The sequence below is a fragment of the Danio rerio genome, chromosome 18 (assembly GCF_052040795.2).
Source record: "Danio rerio strain M-AB ecotype USA chromosome 18, GRCz13ab, whole genome shotgun sequence".
NCBI lineage: Eukaryota > Metazoa > Chordata > Actinopteri > Cypriniformes > Danionidae > Danio > Danio rerio.
Genome location: NC_141038.1, coordinates 14,777,501 through 14,795,677, shown reverse-complemented (window position 1 = coordinate 14,795,677; position 18,177 = coordinate 14,777,501). Strand labels below are relative to the sequence as shown.

At 34.8% G+C, this 18,177-nt stretch overlaps 1 non-coding gene across 2 annotated transcripts in view; it reads right to left on the bottom strand.

Annotated features, from left to right (window-relative positions):
- Positions 1–6,940: 6,940 nt before the first annotated feature.
- Positions 6,941–18,177, bottom strand: part of LOC147832769 (uncharacterized) — an 11,532-nt gene continuing 295 nt past the window's right edge. The window contains exons 1-4 of one of the 2 annotated variants that reach the window (XR_015514768.1): positions 17,774–17,903; positions 17,485–17,691; positions 17,163–17,226; positions 6,941–8,248 (exon numbers count right to left, since the gene is read on the bottom strand). This is a non-coding gene — a transcript (uncharacterized LOC147832769). Of the gene's footprint in view, positions 8,249–17,162; positions 17,227–17,484; positions 17,692–17,773; positions 17,904–18,177 lie in introns of those variants that run through there. The other variant, XR_015514767.1, reaches the window with a different exon arrangement.

Here is an 18,177-nt window from a genome sequence, read left to right as displayed (position 1 = left end):
AGTGTTCAATGGGTGCACTGGGATGGGTTAAATGCATAAAATGGGTAAAAATTATAAACTACCATTCAGATATTATAATTATGAAATACTAATGATACAAGTATAAAATAAATAAATAATACAAATATTTTGAAGTGCATTTAAATTATTATTATTATTATTATTATTATTATTATTATTATTATTATAAAAGCCAATAAAAATTCATAAAGTATGCTCAAAAAAATCTACCAGATGGCATCTCTGCATAAATAAATGAATACATGCATACAACACATGCATCCAGTACACACTGTAAAAAAATATCCGTTAATTAACAGATTCTGAATTTTGTAGTTTACTAGGGGTTTTCTGATTATTTTTGGTTGTGAATTACATTATGAGATTTGATGTTGAAAATACTGCATTTAAATAGGTTAAGAAATAAAATAGAGAGAATTAAGTCTGTGAAATAACAAAAAAAAAAAAGTACTGGCAGTTTATTACCAGGTTTTTGTACCGCAATTTAGAAGACAAACACAGATAATATATCACTTCAAGCTATTAAAAACAAGAGTTTTTTTTTTTTTTTCAACATCAAAAGCTTTTGGAGGAAAGATCTAAATCCATTAATGCTATTCAAAAGCCTAAATAAGTGAAAAAAAGGAAATATGGAAAACTGCTAATTTACGAGTATTTTTCACAATATTTTAGTACACAATTAAAAGTTATAATTTAAAAAAAAATCTTAAAAATAAAAAGTTCATAAAAATTCTTCCAACCCGCATGTAAAAAAGTAGTTTAAATGTATGTTATGAAGAGCAATTAAAGAAATAATAATAATAATAATGATAATATTAATAATGATAATAATACAATTTATTTATGATGCACTTTTCTTAAAGAGCCCCTATTTTGCATAAAAAAAGATCATATTTTGGTTTTTGGGTCTCCAACAACAGGCTGAGATGCACGCAAGGTCAAAAAAACACTTTCATTGTCTTATAATATGCATTAATTTTTACATTTTTATCCCATCGACTCCAATATGATTCGTTCAGCGATTCTTTTGTACCAAAACCCCTCGTTTGTGTGAGGCTAATCTGATTCGTCCAATGACCCAGTCTGTTGTGATTGGTCAACCGCATTCAGCGCGAGATAGAGAGTAACGCCCACCACGGCTATAAAAGTAGCAGAGCGTAAGAGAGTGAGAGCGTCCAATAAAGCAATGCAGTTAAATACCAGCATATTACTCTACTCTTAAACCTAACCCCAAGTAATAACAACAACAAATATTCAGTATTAATTAAGAGGATTGCGAGTTCAAAAACACATTTAAATTGGTAAAGGAAGAAGCACACGTTGCATTTTTAACAGGGTTTTGAACATGATATGGTAATAGCCCCATAAAGATTTAAATATTTTGAGAGATACATTACAAGCACTGATCTATAATAGATAAATGATTACAAGCCACATGGAGAGATTACAAATTATAACACACAATTAAACACATTTTCTGAAAAATGAACAAAACGAGGCAACAATTTTAATTGCACTTGCATAGTGTGATCTGGAGAAAGAAGAAACTGGTCCATATGAACTGTAAAAGTTACTGACAAAGCCTCTGTCAAAGTCTGACAAAGTCCCATACATAATAGTCTCTTCTCATCCTTTCTTTAATAGCAAATGGCCAATGAATCCTGCATTGCAGCATAGCTTATTGAACATTATAAAGATCTGAAAAATGACAGGAACAATAGGTCGCCTATACTGTGCTGTGGTTGTGAAAATTAACTTTAACCTTTTATTCCACACAGTTGAATCTCCATCTGTCAATGATTGTCATTTTTATGTCATGATAAATCCCATGATCCCCCATGCTCTGCTAGTGTCTGAAGGGAAAGGCACGTTCATGTTTTACCGGAACCACCACTTCATTTGGTGATGTACCATATCGACGCAGATGTGTTCATGCACAAGATTCTAACACAATTCATTTATTCGACTCTCAGTCGAATATTGTGTTAAAGAAACAATAGCTTTGAACATGGCGCACTTTCAGATTTGAACCTCAGCTGGATGTTTTCATTCACTTAGTGCTATGTTACACACTGCATGGAAGGTCATTTTCAAAAAAAAAAACCTAATAGGGGCTCTTAAAGCTCAAAGCACTACAAGATATACAATAACAAATTAAAAATGCAGAGATTTACAAGCTTGCATAAAATCACAGTAAGATTACAGAAATCATACCACAATAAAGAACAATAAATAAGCAAAAACTTACAGATTGCATAAAAGTGACAATCACAAATCAAATGCTTTGCTAAAAAGATGTCTTAAGAAGCTTCAAGAAAAAAAAACCACTAAAAATCCCGAAATATGCTCACATGTTCGGCTAAAAACAGCCATATGGGGTCTCTGCAAGGAATTAAAACAAAACATTTACCTTAAAATTGCATAAAAGCTAAATGTATAAATGTGAAGAAAAATGTATAAAATAAAACAAAAATGTCACGATTAATAGAATTTTTGTCTTTCATAAATCAGCCAGAGGAAGGTTTCTATGCAAACACTTTACTGATGAATTCATACCTCAGTGTTCAAAGGAGGCAGCCTGCATCTTCAAAGCAGATCTCAAAGACACTTCTCTTTCAAAGGTGAGGTCCCAGTTGACCCAATAATTACACACCAATGAAATTGACAATTAGCGTTAGTGGCACATGGAAGAAGTACAGGAAGGACACATTAAGTACATCTGAGTGTGTTTTGCAAGCAAACATCTGCCCTGAGGTTGTGGATAAAAGCGTCTCCCGTCACTCCCGGATGCTCTTTGACTATAGCGAATATATGCCCACTCACTTCTGACAGATGCTGATCGCTGGGGCATCAAAGAGAAAGCAACATCCCTCGCTTTTCCGAAAGCAGTCTTGTTATCAAACCATTCCAAAATCTCCTGCGTTTGACTTCACATCACAGAACAATCCCTGCTTTTAATGCTGTTTCCATCGATCCAATAGACCACCCTCACATTCAGCACACGCAGACATTCATCCTTTTCGCTGTCACACACTAATTCCCTCATACACAGATGCATTACGTGTCCATATATATCCTGTATTATTCATCTTTAAATTCTATTCTCTCGGTAGATTTTTAGACACAACAAAATGTGTTATTTCTAGCATCTTTTATGTTTGCGCTTTAAAAAATATTAAGGTTAACTGGCATCAGTGGTTCTAAAAGAAACAACTCAGGCTCATTAATGATACACACCCTTATAAACTTTCTTGAGAATGCCAAATATGTCCCAGGAGCTACATTTTTTTAAAGTTTTTGTTTTTGTGAATCCACCAGAGGCCACTGTGTCCACTTTTTCAGATCTCAAATTTCTCTTGTGAAGGCCATTCACGTCCGCTGGTCTCAGGTATATCCACCAGAAGTCGCTGTCGACTTAAAAAGGCAATCCAAAAAAAGAAAAGCCTTTGTGGCCGCCTGATTTTTACCACTTTTTCAGATCTTACCACGTTCTCACCCTGTTATTTACTTGTTTATTTAGTGAAGTTTATTCATAAACTAATTTCGAGAAGATCACGTGCTTATGATTTATCACGGCCGGTCTCGCATTTGCTAATCACTATCTTCCAATCATATGAGCCCTAAGCTACTATAAATAGCCACAGTTTTCAGTTCACGTTATCTTCGTTTGGAAGAAACCCCCCACCTCCCCTATTCTCCTCCTTTACCTCTGATTGGGCGGCACGGCAGCCCAGTGGTTAGCACTGTGAGCCCTACAGCAAAAACACTGCCAGCCCTGGTTCCATAGGACCAGTGGGTGTTTCTTTGAGGAGTTTGTATGTTCTCCCCATGCCCGCGTGGGTTTTCCCCGGGTTCTCCGGTTTCCTCCCACCATCCAAAGACATTCAACATGCATAACAATCAAGCTTTTGTCTAACCCCTTGTGTTCCCTTAACTACCGCAGCAGGGGAGTTCTGAGATCCACCGAGCTCAGGCTCCCCTCTCGCTCTGCCAACGGGAGGAAGCCCCGGGCTCAAGAAGCCCTTGAGCTCAGGGCTCTCTCCCGGGACAGCATGCCAAACAAGCTTTTATAAATCATCAACTAAGTGTGAACTCTTGAATATGTACAGGGTGAGCTACTGGGCAAACTGGTAACACAGAAAAAGCCGTCCACACAGAAACGGAAGCCGTTGATGGCGTCATACCTCCCCTTAGCATTCGTTTTAAAGACCAACAGCAGCCATACCTAGCTCTAGCTACATAATTTGCGCTCTACAGAAATAAATACAGAGTACGCTTTCATAATGAGCCTGTGTTGAAAAGAACCTTATTGCAAAACCATGACGCCATATAGGGCTGTGCAATTAATTGAAAATTTGATTTTGACTTCGGCTTGTAACGATTAAGAAAATCATTAATCAAGATAAAACCATTATTGCACCATATACCGCCCCCTTTTCAGTTGTACACATTTGTTGCTCTGCAAAGCTCAGTTTTACGTGAAAATGACTAGAAGCATGTACTGTAATGTAACTTTTGCAGCACTGGATGCGCAACATTCATTGATGTACATTCAAATCATTCATGATTTTAAAGCGCGAAAGAGATCGCATGCTACTGTGGGTGTGCGACGCACAGCGGAATGAACCGCAAACTAATCCAGCTGTTTTACACAGGCATTGCACTTTCAGCTGCATCCATACATCCATTCACACTCATACACTACAGCCTACACTCACTACACTACAGTACACTTACAGTGCACGTCTTTGAGCTGTGGAGGAAATCAGAGCACCCGGAGAAAACCCATGCAAACACGGGGAGAACATGCAAACTCCACACAGAAATGCCAACTGGCCCAGCTGGAACTCGAACAAGCCACCTTCTTGCTGTGAGGCGACAGTGCTAACCACCTAACTGTGCTATTAGCTAATGTAAAAAAATGCAACCTTTAAAATTACCAATAAAACCACTTAATATGCAAAACAGTTGATCACAATTGCAGTGCATGAAAAATGTCACATTTTTAATTTTCAGTAAATATTCAGTAATATAAAGTGACATTGTCACAATTAGTAGAAAAACACTGCAATTGTGAGATTTTAAAGTACAATTTGCCTGTCATAGTTTACTCTGCAGGTGGAAACATGCTTCTATTCAAAAAACTAATTTATTATCCAAAAATAGTTTCGTACAAAACGTTTTGGTGGCTTCTCTCCTAATATCTTCATTAACAGAAATGTGTGTTTTTTTTCCAATCACCATGCTCTGTCACAACAACTTTTTGTTTCTTTCCCATTTTCACCATTCAAGTGTCGCATTAGAAAGTGCCAGTGAATTACTAAAAAGCCTGAATGGCTGAAAATAGATTAGCATTTATATGAAAGTCTCTCTCTTGGCAGGACTGGAAAAGAAAGAAATTCTTTTCGGAAGTATCGCTGCATCTCTGCCATTTAAAAACAGACAGAAATACGACATGTTCACTGAAAAAAAAAGAAAGAAAAGCAATGGATGATTACCATTCACTCTTTCAGGAACACATGCATTTACATTTCAGCTGGAAATAAGAAAGAAACAAGGTTGACTCTTTCATCGGGCAAGCTGATGAGGAGCATTATGGGAAGTTTATGTAGTTTTTTTGGGCACCATGCTGTGTGCTGGGTCAGAAAACATGTTTGGCAAAAGCATTTGATCACACACTGAAAGAAGTGTTTTCCATAACAAAGTGCTTACAAGTGAAGGGGATAGAGTTTGTACCTCAGATGCTTTCTGAAATTCATAAATCTTTAAAAAAGTCCACCTGGAGTCCAGTACAGAAGCATAACTACCATTATCCGTTTACGAGAGCTCAAGCAGAGGGACACAGACAGTTTGATCTTGCAATTTATTCAATTATTCATGATATTAGTCTAAATACTTTACAGAGAGAGGGAGATACATATTAGTGTTTATTTGCGAGAAAAAATCGTTTGAATAAATGATTTACTGAACACAAGGATAGTAGAGTGTAGAGTGTCTCCAGACTAATGGTGTCTCAGTGTTCAGATTCTTCTTCTCAGTGTGTGTCAGCGTGAGATCTGTGCTTTCCATTCTGCTGCTCTACTTTACAAGTATTGTCGGGGAACATTAGACTACTTTTAAAAGCAAGACATTAAAGTCCTCTTAAAACAGTTCCAGTTCCTTGGTGATTCTATTAGCAGTTCTTTTGCATTTGAAGAAAAATTTGAAAATCAGAAATGTTGGGATATTTCAGTATATACTGTTTCATCTACACTGTGTGTATATATATATATATATATATATATATATATATATATATATATATATATATATATATATATAAATATATATATAAATATAAATATATAAATAAATAAATATATATATAAATATATATATAAATATATTTTTATATATATATATATATATATATATATATATATATATATATATATATATATATATATATATATATAAATAAATATATATATATACAGTATATACAGTATAGATTAAACAGTATATACTGAAATATCCCAAGATTTCTGATTTCCAAATTTTTCTTCAAACTCGAATACATACCTCGCTACAACCGAGGTATGCAGAAAAGCATCTTTGAATGCACAACACGTCGAACTATGAAGCGGATGGACTACAGCAGCAGAGTATTGTTGCTGACCATGTCCATCCCTTTATAACTTCAGTGTATTCATCTTCTGATAGCTATTTCCAGAAGGATGTCATAAAGCCTAAATCATCTCAGACTGGTTTCTTGAACAAGACAATGAGTTCCCTGTACTCAAATGGCCTCCACAGTCACCAGATCTCAATTCAATAGAGCACCTTTGGGATGTGATGAAACGGAAGTTTCGCATCATGGATATGCAGCCGAATATTGATCTTAAAATTGCTTTAAAAAAAATTAAAAAGTGCTTTTTACTCCAGCCAAATTTTTAAAAATCTGACTTTCCTCTAGAAGGAAAAATATTATAGGAAATTTTGTGAAAATGTTCACGTTCTGTTAAAAATGATTTAAGAAATATTTTTAAAAGAATTAAAATTTTAGACGAGGAGTTATTCATTTTGAAGTCAACTGTGTATATAAATTACATATAATGTTTTTTTTTTTTACTTTATATTTGAAAATCAGTCAATCAATTTATAAAAGTTTACCTGCAGCTTCAATGAACAAGCAGATAATAACTGAAAAGATCTGGCTTAATAGAATCGATTAGTGAGAAGAACTTGTTCATTAGACTCATCAACTTCAGAATCAGACGTCACTCTGCATATTTTGGATTCACTGATAAGAACTGGCTTATGAGAATCATGTTGTTAGAAGAACTGCCTGATAAGTGTCAGCTGCTTGAGAATCAGACTTCACAGTATGCTCTATAGTTTTAAATCACAGAAAAAAGATCCACATATCATGAGTCATTTACTGAAAATAACCAGCTCATAAGAGTCAACCTCTTGTTTCATTCACACTGAGATTATTTATCAAAAGCCACTCCATTGAGAATCTTTCAGTTTTTTAGTTTTGTGTTTGGTGTGCATCAACAATTCATAAATAATATAATTACTCATGCCGAGACTATACACGTCTGGTTGAGAGTAATGCTCACTTTATCTTTCTTGAACTGAGCATGTTCGCGGAAAGTCTGACAGCAAGAAAGAACAGAGGAGGCCCAAGCAGAGAGAAGATTTATCTTCTGTGTGATCTATAGCATCCTGAGCTCTGAGTGTTTATCTGATCAATACCAAGCGCTTGCCCATCATGCATTATAGAACATCCATAACTCCCGAGCTGCGCCCAGAAGCTTACCGGGACACCAGGGCACATTGTTGCCCTGGACCTTTAGCATTCCCCTTTTAATAAGCCTATCTGATCCATGAGCCTTGGAACCTAATACTGTCTCTAATTGGAGTGGATGGAGGGGGCGGAAAATGCCATCAGCAGCCTAAATGAGCTTTAATTACAGCTGATATCCAGAAATAGGCAATCTGTCAATCTGCACACTTGCCTCTGTCAGGTGGAGACGGGGGCAAAAAAGACGGGATGTAAATAGTGATTCATTAATTAAATCTGCCCACAAGAATACCGCTGAGAGTCGAAAAGAGAAGAAAGGATGAACCCAGTCCTACTACAATATGCCTTTGAAAGTCTTGGGATGCAGATGGCAGATGTCTCGGAGTGTAGAGCGTTGCTGCCCTCTGTAGGTCATGATCAGCCCTGACTGTGGAGGATCTGAAATAGAGTAAAACAGTGATCAACAATCAGAAATGTTTAATTGAATTTCTAAATATGCATTTAAATGAAATCATAAAGAATCGAACAACTATGAACCAAATGTAACTGCTATGTATATTTTTGATTTACTCAAAAGAACAGGTTCATTAAAAGTCTAGACTGCAGCTCTGGACAAGAAGTTTGGCCAGAGGAGAAATGGTTGTGCTCAACTGAGCCTGGTTTCTTTCAAGTTTTTTTCCGTCAATTTCGTCAACTGGTGAAGTTTGTTCCTCGCCACTGTCGCCACTGGCTTGCTTGGTTTGGGACTTGAGGAGCTGTGCATTGATGGATATGCTCTTCAGCTTTTGGACTTTCACCAGTTCAACTCTGAAAACTGGACTGACACAGCTTCAATTTACTGAAACTTTTATTTTAAGCTGCTCTGAAACAATCTACATTGTAAAAGTGCTATAGAAATAAAAAAAAAAATAGTCAAGTTGCTTGAGAATTGGACCTTCTTGGTGACACATTCATTCATTCATTCATTTTCTTTTAGGCTTAGTCGCTTTATTAATCCAGGGTCGCCACAGCGGAATGAATTAGCATGTCACCTGTACTACATGTCTTTGGACTGTGGAGGAAAAACCGGAGCACCCGGAGGAAACCCACACGAACGCAGGGAGAACATGCAAACTCCACTCAGAAACGCCAACTGACCCAGCCGAGGCTTGAACCAGCGACCTTCTTGCTGTGAGGTGACAGCACTACCTACGGCACCACTGCGTTCTTGGTGACACTGTATATATTTAATTAACCAAAAATAACATTTAATTATTTATTCACTCATTCAAGAATCAGACTGCACTGGTCATGCTGTCTATTATTGATTCACTGAAAAGATGTGAAGGACTTAATCACTTGAGAAACAAATTTAATGAATAAATGAATAAATTAGCTAATAAATGAATGAATAACACACTATTGAACTGTTTCAGTTAACAATTCAACTTATGGATACTTGAATAGTGTAGAAAACGCTCTAAGTAAAGCCAGACTTTCAATTATTTAGAGCTTTATTTTTTATTTAATAGAGCTTTGTCTATTTTTACAACTTAACTAAGAATTATTTTGTGTACATGTACCTAATCAAATGTACTAAATATTCTAATGTTTTTTATGTTATGTTATTTCTAGGCTAATATGTTAGAAAGATGCTCAAGTCTTCTCAATTGCTGCTTGACCGATGCCTAGAATTGCTTACTGAACCAAATTAGAACTAAAGCCTAGCAGTTTCCTTTCCTTTTCAACAAATAGCGTTTCCATTTTGTTAAAATGTTAAAATGTCATGCATGTCAGTATTTATAGTTACTATTAGTTTTACTATTCTGTTAATCTTCAAAAAATTCATATATATATATATATATATATATATATATATATATATATATATATATATATATATATATATATATATACATATATACAGTTGTAAATTTGTGAGTTTTTTTAGTTTTTCTTATAATATTTTTTTTCTGGAGAAAGTCTTATTTGTTTTATTTCGGCTAGAATAACTGCAATTTTTAAAGTTTTTGAATCCATTTTTAAGGTAAATATTATTAGCCCCCTTCTAAAGAACAAACCATCATTATACAATGATTTTCCTAATTATCCCGACTTGCCTAATTAACTTAAAGAGCCCCTATTATGCATTAAAAAGGTCATATTTTGGTTTTGGAGGTCTCCAACAACAGGCTGATTTGGATGCAAGGTCAAAAAACACTTTCATTGTCTTAAAATATGCATTTATTTTTACCTAATTATTTCAACGACACCCATATGATTCGTTTAGCAATTTATTTGTTCCCAAATATCCCCTTAGCACGATGCTAATCTGCGCTGATTCGTCCGATGACCCAGTCTGTTGTGATTTGTCGACTTCGTTAAGCACGAGACAGAGACAAATGCCCACCACGGCTTATCAACAGTTTCGAAATAGTCAGAGTGCAGAGTGTATGTGTGAGCATACCTGCCAAACACTCCCTTTATCCTGGGAGTCTCCCGTATTTCACACCCATCTCCCGATACCCTTCTGTTTTGTTATTTTTCCTGGCAAACTCCCATAATTTCAACTAACTTCGTTTTTTCGCCCACTTTGATATAGAAACTGATAGCAGCGGCCGCCCGAAACAAGATTCACAGTTACTAACACCACAGTACCGGTTTTCAACAGTGTTATTCAAACACCTCCCCCACAGCTTTAACCACAGCCTCATCAGGCAAAATAACACTAACTTTCCCTCACACTTGAGAGTATAGCGTCTATACGACTTGATTCAACTGGGATCTGCAATTGTTTCCTCTTTTTCATTCTACATTTTTGTAGGCGGGGCCAGGAGTTTCAATTTTTTTGGGTCTGTGCCTGCAGCAAGGCGGGGCTTGAATTATGGCAGGGCTTGAATTTTGTAACGATGTCACGCCGGCACGGCTAAAAATACATTAATGCAACGATTCATTGCAGTCAACTCTTTTTTAATTAATCAATAGTTTTAAAACCTAGTTTTAAACACAGTGCACTTTAAGATTTAATTAATTAGCTGGATATTTCTCAGACACAATTAAACAAAATAATATCTAGACATATAGCTGAGGACATGCTGCTGTGGTCTCTCACATTGTCCCAAAGCAACATTAAAATAGCGTAGATTTGTGTACAATGTTTGATATTTATTTTATAGTTGATGTTATAGTTAGTATAAATATTATAGTTAAGTAACGCAATAGTTACTTTCCTTTTTAATTATGTAACTCAGTTACTATTTGTGAGAAGTCACTAGTAACTATGACTAATTACTCTTTTAAAGAAACATGCACAACACTGTATATTATAAATGAGTTTTTTTAAACTATTATGTTTAGAAATGTGTTGAAAAACTCTTCTTTCCGTTAACAGAAATTGGGGGGGGATATACAGAGGGGCTAATAATTTATGAGAGCTAATAATTCTGACTTTAATACAACTATTATAGAGTACATATGTATATATTCATTATAGTAATTATACAACTATTTACTTTTGTTGTGTGCAGAACTAACAACATCAAAACAGGCCACTGATTAACTCATGTTTTTTTCCTTATTTTCCCTGACTTCTCTCAATAGTGAATCTTGCTCCAGGGGTTGTGTGATTGTTTTTTTGTTTGTTTTTTTAATGAAGCTTACTTCACACTGAAGCAGACATATACCTCAAAGCTCAAGATAGATCTGTCTTCCAAGGTTTATATGTTAGCTCTTAAATCCATATCTCTCTGGGGAAAACGAAAAAGATTTTTAATTCCAGAAGGTTACTGTTGCACACTATTGGAAACAGCAGGAAAAGGACCGATCTATGGAAAATCAACGCCAGAAGGAGGAGCAGATAAAAGTACAATGATCTCCTACTTCCTTTGTATTTCTATGCCGCACTGATTGTCCTATTACATTCAGAACACACATGTACACTCAACCCACACAAAGCAAGTTGCGTGATGTTTTCACAGCAGGCCAAGCACGTTTGCAGAATATTAATTTCACACAGGATCATACATCTTTGTGACACTTGTATTTCCCTGGCTACAACAGTATGAGAACTGTTTTGATGAGTGTAAAATAATGTCACCACGTTCCTTGAGCATGCATAAATGAATAGCTAAGTGAATAAGTAAGTTTATGCACATATTCGATCAAAATGTGGACCAGTGAATGAACAGAGGGAGTTATGAAAAGCTCATGTTTTGCATGCACTTATGAGACATTAAACCCCCAAGGTGCTTTTTAAAAGCACTGCAATATTTTTCTTCCATAGTCTAATATGCATTTGCTTGGCCCAGAGCAGGGAGCTAATGAAGCTTGTCATCTGGAAACATTAAAAATCATCTAACCTGAACCTAGCTGTAACATAAACTGTGTGCATGTATATTAAGGCTCTGATATACTTGCGGCAAAGTTCTTTTTTCTTTTTTTTTTTTTTTTAGAGGTAAAAAGTAGTTATAAGTACCAACACATAAAAAAGTCTTATTTGTTTTATTTCAGCAAGAATAAAAGCACTTTTTAATTCTTTAAAAACCATTTTAAGGTCAAAATTTTTACCCCTTTTAAGCTAAATTCTTTTTTAGATAGTCTACACAACAAACCATCAATGACTTACCTAATTACCCTAACCTACCTAGTTAACCTAATTAACCTGGTTAAGCCTTTAAATGTCACTTTAAGCTGTATAGAAGTATCTTGAAAAATATCTAGTATAATATTATTTAATGTCATCATGGAAAAGATAAAATAAATCAGTTATTAGAGATGAGTAATTGAAACTGTTACGTTTAGAAATGTGTTGAAAAAAATCTTGTTTCCGTTAAACAGAAATTGGGGTAAAAATGAACAGGGGGGCTAATAATTCTGACTTGAACTATATATATATATATATATATATATATATATATATATATATATATATATATATATATATAGTTATAATAGTGATGTTTTATAAACAAATTTTGGGAGAAGCATGATCAGTTTTTGACGAGGCTAATTCATCATTGACAATCATTCCATAACCCAATCAGCTCAAGACCAAACCCCTATAAATAGTCTAACACGCCATACCTTCGTTTTCTCTTGACTTCAGCATCCCTCCACCACCCCAACTCCACACTATTAAACCCAATACCCTCTAAAATCTGAAGGGGGAGCACTCTGGTACAAGGCTAGACACTGCACTTGAACCCTATGTCTCTCTATCCTGATAAGGGCAATTGTTATTTATTGTTATTTATTGTAAGCAAGGTGCAAACTGTGCACTGAAATCAATAACACTGAAATAAGAGATTCAGTTTTTCTGTCAGTCAAATGTATCAATTAATTGAATTTTATTTCAAATTAAAATAAGATAAATGCCTTCAAACCATCTATCTAGTGAAACACAATATATCACAACAGCCATATAAATATTGGCCAATAAATGCCAATTTAAGTTATCATTATCATTGAGATAACAAAATCAGATTGATAATGACACGGTGGCTCAGTGGTTAGCATTGTCACCTCACAGCAAGAAGGTCAATGGTTCGAGCCCTGGCTAGGTCAGCTTGAATAGCATCTGCAGTGTAAAACATATGCTGGAAAAGTTGGTGTTTTATTCCACTTTATTCCCTGATAAATCCGCGTGTGACGTCACGCGAAACGGTTTCGGGTTCTAATCGCTTTATCAAACTGAATGGGGAGACTCAAAAAAGGTAATAATGAACATTTACAAACCAATGTAAAACTAAAAATGAGCGCAATATATATATATATATATACATATATATATGTATATATACATATATATGTATATATATATATGTATATGTATATATATATATATATATATATATATATATATATATATATATATATATATGTATATATATATATATATATATATATATATATATATATATGTATATATATATATATATATATATATATATATATATATATATATATATATGTATATATATATATGTATATATATATATATATATATATATATATATATATATATATATGTATATATATATATATATATATATATATATATATATATATATATATATATGCACACATATATATATATATATCCATGCCTAACATCCGATGGCCAACAATTGTTTATACAATGTTAAAATATCTGTGTTTCTAATGCCAGAGACTCTCCAGAGACTTTTGTGAACACCATGATTTTATTGAAAATTCATTTTAATGTGAGATTTGACTAAAAAGTGGTCATAAACAAATGTTTTCTCAATTCAAATGAGTAGTAGCTTGGACCCGGAAACAGTATTGACCTTATATCAATACAGTATCGACGAGTGGGCACTGCCATTTGAATCTTTTAGGCTCGAAACTTCCTATCTCATTCACTTCCATTCATTTTTAGACATTAAAAACTGCTCATTACGCTGCTTGATGTTGCAATTTGATATTTTCTTGTTATATTATTTTACTTGGTCTGTATAGTCATGCAAACATTTGTTTGTAGAGCAAGTAGTTTGACCGTTTTCTGCCGTTTATTATTCCTAGTCATTTCTCCCATAGGCGACTGAATCGGAAGTTCTAAGACAAAAGCGAAAACAGGCGCACTTCCGCATTTTAGAATAAGGTCAATTGCATACGTCACGACTTAACAAGCAGATAAAGGGACTAAGCCGAAGTTAAATAAATGAATGACCCTTACCCCAATAAATTATGTTTTATTTCCAGTAATTGAAACGCTTCACCTGTTTGTCACTCGCCCCATTCGTTATTATTTTACTGGTATTTTCATTTTAGTTCCTGTTCAGTGACTCGAATGCTTTATTCATACATAATTTTTTGGTAAAGAAACAAAGAGCAGAAAAACAAATGAAAAAAATATATTTACGAGGGTTTCTACAGATTTTTTCAAATTAAATTTCAGATTTTTTAAGACCCTTTTAAGACCATTTGTTAATTTTCTTTCGGCCCTTTATTGATCAGGGATCACCACAGCAGAATGAACCGCTAACTTATCCAGCGCATGTTTTAAACAGCGAATGCCCTTCCAGCTGCAACCCAATACTGGGAAACTTTAAGACCATTATGAATGAAATTTTAGACTTATACAGAGCTAGACGGTAAAGATTTTTTCTAATGGCCTGGCTACTTCCACAAACAGTTTTTGTATGAATAGAAGATCATGTAAAGGGATGTGTTGCTTTAGTTTTCTTTTCATGACTAGGGAATTTAATTTGGAGAATTTGCAGTAAAAATGTCTAACTGCTGTTGTAAATTGTATCTCTTTGCGATAAACTTGAATATTAAATAAAGTTTTCAGATGGATTATTGGTGATTGGGTGTCAGCCCAACTAGGTAGCTTTACTTGGACATAGGACAATTAAGACCTGTTAAAAATGATTTAAGAGCTACAACACAATATTTCCGTAATTTTAAGACATATTTAGACTTTTTAAGACCACGCGGACACCCTGATGTATATTTATCAGCTTATTTATCAGCCTCTAAATCTAAAGATTTTATCAGTTATCGTTATTGATCAAAAATGTATTGGAATCGAATAATGGAAACGATTCCGAACTTTAGAACGGACTCTCAATTATCAACGTTTCTGTATCGATTTTTTTTTTGAAATAGACTTACAGCCCTACTCTTCAGGAAAGTTTTTTAATTCCCAAAACAAACTTAATTTGTGCCTAATTTATTTTAAATGACAATACATCGCAGTTCATTCTTCAATTTCACTTTAAATATATCAAGCCCCAACACTAAAGGGAAAAAATAAATCATCTGCCACACACGAAACGACTTCTGATAGAAACAGCATGTCATTTTCATTGCTATTAATGAACAGGATTGCCAGTGAATTGCACTGCATAGACAGTGGCAGTTCTATCATAATATCATGTCAGCATGAATGCATGAAATGTAGAGGTTGAAACTGTCGTTGTTTTCCTTTTTTACATTGATTTGAATTTGAAAATAATTTCACCAGGATGAAAGCATTTCTCATGAAGCACGCATGACAAGGTGAAATAATGTGTGATGGCATGTCGCTGCTCTAAATTCCATTATTCTGCTAGGAAGGGTGCAGGTATCAGTGAGAGAAAAAATAGAGATTGTTTGCTGCAGTCATGACAAATGCTTTCACCCCTGGAGACTCCTTCTGTGGAGATGATGCTTACTTCGGTGCACTTAAGAGGGGGAAATAGGAAAGTAGAGGGAAATGACTAGGTACAGTTATCTTTCAGGTCACTGAAGACAGCAACTAAATCACAGTGAACCCAAAGATGATAAAGTCACATTTGAAATAACTATTTTTGACTGTCTGTGTCTTTTAAAAGGTAAGATTCGAGAGATACAAGATATATGAGTCTAATTCCCAGGTGTACATGGGAGTTACTGCACAGAGGTTTCTTTTATAGCTAGTTTGATTAAATGGTGTTTTCAATCATGTTTCATTTAGGTATCAACTTTGCCACGGATGTCTCTCAAAAATTCCTAAAAGAAATGGATGATTGTTTCCTGCACTGTTTTTCAGCAGTGGCATATCGTTACTGATGTTTTCATTGTCAAAGAAAACAAATGATATTTTACCTGAATTAAGAGCAAGCTGGCCGTCTGTTTTAAATTTGATCCAATAAAAAGACTGTGAAACGTTTTAACTGGGCCACAGCCTGGACCAGGGAAGGACTGGGACACAATTTCAGGCCTGGAATTCTCATACTCACCCAGGCCATTACAGACTTCTAAAAAAAAACTTAGAAGCATTTCTGATTTTTGAATGTCCAAAGCTGCCATTACCTTCTCACACATAAAGTGTACATTAAATGACTAGGAAGCTAGACTTCCATTCATACGCACACGAATGCATCAGACTGAAAACGCAGGGTCATGCATCAAGTTTTGCAGGTTCCTGCGGTGCAAAGATCTAGCTTGAAGCTTGGTGAACTCTGACCTGCGAAATCGCATCACTTGACTGCGTGAGACCAATAGAGGATCAATACATGACATCTCTGGACAAAAATTTAAAAACAAGGAGCAATCACTCACTTTTTAAAATGTCTAATAAACTTGTTTAATCCTGCCCCTTTTTGCAGCGCTGCACGACAGAATTTTGCACACACAAACTCTAGTGTGATCGCTGCTTTACCTGTAGGTTTCAAACGAAGCCTTAAGGACTTAATTAGTTTGATCAGGTGTGTTTAATTAGGGTTGGAACTAAACTGAGCAGAACTGCAGCCCTCCATGAACTGAGTTCGACACCTGTGATTTTGGGCAATGAAGGAATGTGTTGTTCCAATGAATAAATGTTTAAATACCCAAGATTAAACAGTATATTTAATACAATATACAAAAAAACAAATAACTTTTTATCTACCTGTCATTTCAATCCCTGTGGAGTCTTTGTGACCACTGCTCCAAAGCTGCTCCAGTTGACTCAGCTTAATGTGTAAAAGAGATGAAAAATAAAACGTTTTAAACCTCACAAGAAATATTACTTTCAATACTTAAATGTCATAATAAAGACAAATATAAGTATACGTTACATCAAAACATCGGCCTACATCAAATCATGTTTTTTAAAATGATATATGACTTTAAAATAGGCAATTTGATTAACGTTACACTTGATGTGAGTGACATGGGTTACTGCTAACATTGTTAGCAGTTTAGCAAAGTAACTCAGACAATAAACTGACCATTGTTTTGAAGCACTGAATACCAATTTTCTAACATTTTGATGATTGAGCTTTTCTTTTCCTCGACCTCTTTGCTCCATCTCGCTGTAGTCTCTCCAGCTGCCTTTGTTGCTGCACATTCCGTTTGAAAACCGTTTAGCGGAGCTGCGGAACTGACGCGATCTTCGAATGGATTGTCGAATTCAGGAAATGACAATCTGTGACGATCTGACATAAAAATACAACTTGATGATTAATGAAAAAAAAGTGCAATATTGTATCGAGAAAAAGTGTAAATACGATTGCAAACCAGATGAATGAGTCAACTCTTTTTTTTAGGGAACAAAACCAAAAGTATTGGTCAGATTTGCAAATTAATATTTTTGTGTGTGCGTGTGTGTGCCGTGAGACTGCAATAATATCCAGCTGCAGGCCCGCAGAACCACACACGTTTTAGGCACACAAAATCTAGGAAACACGAATTGGGCAAACCATATAAGCGTGGTTACGACGGAGTTAATGTTATTAACGTCTTTTTGAACATCGTCATCGATATATTTTGATATATATGATTAATAAATGTTGTACATAATAAACAATAGCGTTTACTTTACTTTATTTCACAAATATTGCGATCGAGACGGGTGAATGGGGAGCATATTGTTTCCGATTGCATTTCAATATAATAGACTGAACATTCTTTATACTTTTAAT